Raw genomic sequence first — 2,995 nt, 5'->3', positions numbered from 1 at the left:
CGGAGGCCCCGGGGCCTGGGGAGGGGGCCTGGGCCCTGCCAGCCCCACCCGGAGGCTTTAACCCCCTTCTCTCCAGGAAAGGAAGCCCCCGCGCTATGGAGGGGCAGGGAAGGTGCCCCCGGGGGTAGTGGAGTCAGCTGAGGCCGGAGGCTGGAGCCAGACTCCTCCTCCAGGGCCCCCTCCCGGGCTGGGACCGGCGGCATCTGGCACCCGGGGGTCCGGGGCGGGTGGCATCGCATCCTAAAGGGACTTTGGCGGCTCCGCCTGGCTCAGAAGTTGCAGGAGGAGGTGCCGGGGACCAGAGATGACTTGGAGGGGCACTGCCCACGCTGGGGCCGTGGGAGACGGTGGCCCTGAGGGCTTCCCGTGGCCCAGTCGGAGGTGGGTGCTCGGAGACGGGTGCCCGGGCGTGGCGGGGAAGGAGTTAAGTCTCCGTCTTGGAGGAAAAGGGGAAGATGAGCTCTGGTAGGAACAAGGCTGCAGTCATGGCTGCGGCCTGCATGGCCGGAGCTTCCCCCCGCTGATGGGGCCGGGCGTGCGGCTCGGAGGCCGGGGCTGGGCTGCCGTGGTCCAGGGACCCCGTCCCAGCTCCCAACCCGGGGATTCTGCGAATGGCGGGCTGGCCAGAGACGGGCCAGCAATGCTGACGAGATGGGTCAGCAAAGCAATGTGGCCGGCCAGCCTGGGTCCCCCCGCCTGGCAGGTCACGGAAGGGGCATCCGTCGCCTGAGGCCCGAGGGCCTGAGGACGGCGGGAGGGACGGGGACCCTGTGTCTGGGTGGGATCGCCGGGCCCACGCGGAGGTTCTTGGCACGAAGGTTCGGGCCCTCCGGTCTACCCTGGAGTCAGACACCGCGGGTGAGACTCAGCATTGACCCGGCTCTGGGCCCCTGGAGCAGGACACAGGGCCTGACCCTGATCCGGGCCAGCGTGGCTCGGCCTCCAGGCATTTGCACCCGGCGCTGTCTGGGGGAGAGGGGGGTTCGGCCAAGAGGAGAAATAAGCTGCTGCCGCCCTCGTGACCGAGCTAGGGGTCCCCGTCGGTCTCCAGGGTGTTCCCGGACAGGGCTCCGGGGAACCCCAGTGGTTCCGTTTCCTGGTCTGGAGGTTCCCCTCTAGGCCAGCTTCCTGCCCAGAGACTGGGCGGCATGGTAGGTCGGGGGCAGAGCCCCGAGTCACGGGTGCACTGTTGGGGTGGGGAGTGTCCGTCCCCAGCCCGCGCTCCGCCTTTGGATAAGAAATCTGTCCTTCAACGCACACACCCTACAGTGCAGGCGAGTGTCCCCTTAAAGGGGCTTCCCACCCCGGCCGGTGTGGCTCAGTGGGTAGAGGGTTGGCCTGTGGACTGCAGGGTCCTGGGTTCAATTCCTGGTCAAGGACGTGTACCGAGGTTACCGGCTGCATCCCTGGCCCTGAAGCAACCAATTGATGTGTCTCTCTCACATCGATGTTTCTCTCTCTGTGTCTCTCCATCCCTTCCGCTCGCTCTAAAAATCAATGCAAAAATAACCTGGGTGGGGATTAACAAAATCAATCAATCAATCAATCAATCAATAAAGGGGCTCCCCGGGAAAAGCACCCCATGGGCTGCAGGGGAGTTCCGGGGTCGGGGTCACTCCAGGTACTCGGGCCCTTGGGCCCCCACAGGCACCCTGCCCGCCCCGTGCATGTCCCCTGGAGAGCACCCCTCAGGGAGAAATGAAGAAGCAGACCCCAGCCCACCACCCACTTCCTCCCTCTCCGTCCCCTGCGTGCGAGCTGGAAAAAAAATCACAGACAATGCACCCGTGAGCCTAAAACTCATCTGAAATGGGGTGCTGGAACCGAGGGGTGTTTTTGCTGTGGGGGGAGGAGAGGGCTGTTCTCAAATACTTAAAGGTGCGCTGTGGGGTGCCCGGGGGGAAGGCGTAGGAACGGGGGCGGGCGTCGCAGGAAGATGGATGTCTGACTCACAGAGGACTTTGGGGGAGGGGGGGGCAGCCCCAAGGGGCTTCACGGTGCAGACAAGAGTTGGGCTAGCTGACTTTAGGGTCACAGTGGTCCCCCCCTTATCTGCGGGGGACACATGCCCAGACCCCGATGGATACCTGAAACCGTGGGTAGCACCGAACCCTATCTTCACCAGCTTTCTTTTTTCTTGTTCTTTTTTTCCCCAATCCTCCCCCGAGGATATTTTCCCGTTGATTTTTAGAGAGAGCGGAAGAGAGAGGGAGAGACAGAGAGAAACATCGATGTGAGAGAAACACATCAATGGGTTGCCTCCTGCACGCGCCCCGACCAGGGCCCGGGCCGGGGAGGAGCCTGCACCCGAGGTCCGTGCCCTTGAGCGGAATCGAACCCGGGACCCTTGGGTCCGCAGGCCGACGCTCCATCCACTGAGCCACACCGGCCAGGGCTCTTGACCAAGCTTCTTCCTGTCCGTACACACCTGGGATGAAGTTTACTTTGAAAACCAGGCTCAGTAAGAGACGAACAACAGGGACGAACAACAACACAGAACCATTATCACCACGAACTGAAAAAGCTACAGACTGTCTCATTGTCCTGCACGCGGCCCAGCGTGGAGCCTCCGGACAAAGGGCCGATTCACGGGCCGGGCAGCGTGGGGTGGCGCGAGATGTCATCACGCTGCTCAGAACGGCGCGCGATTTAAAACTGAGGAATTGTGGGTTTCTGGAACTTTCCCTTTAATATTTGTGGACCGCGGTTGGTCTCCAGGGAGGAGCTTGTGAGCCGAGAGACGTGACCAGGGACAGGAAGTCCTCACGGGGCCCCCAGTTAGCGGGGTCACAGCGGCTCTGGCACCCCGTTTGCTCACGATGACGTGTGCCAGGTGGGGTTCAATTTCTTTCCTTTTTTTAAAATATATTTTTATTGATTCCAGAGAGGAAGGGAGAGGGGGAGAGAGAAACATCCATGATGAGAGAGAATCATCGATCGCTGCCTCCTGCACGCCCCACAATGGGGATGGAGCCTGCAACCCGGGCATGTGCCC

Source organism: Myotis brandtii, unplaced genomic scaffold, assembly GCF_000412655.1.
Source record: "Myotis brandtii unplaced genomic scaffold, ASM41265v1 scaffold975, whole genome shotgun sequence".
Taxonomy (NCBI): domain Eukaryota; kingdom Metazoa; phylum Chordata; class Mammalia; order Chiroptera; family Vespertilionidae; genus Myotis; species Myotis brandtii.
This window is presented reverse-complemented; position numbering follows the sequence as displayed.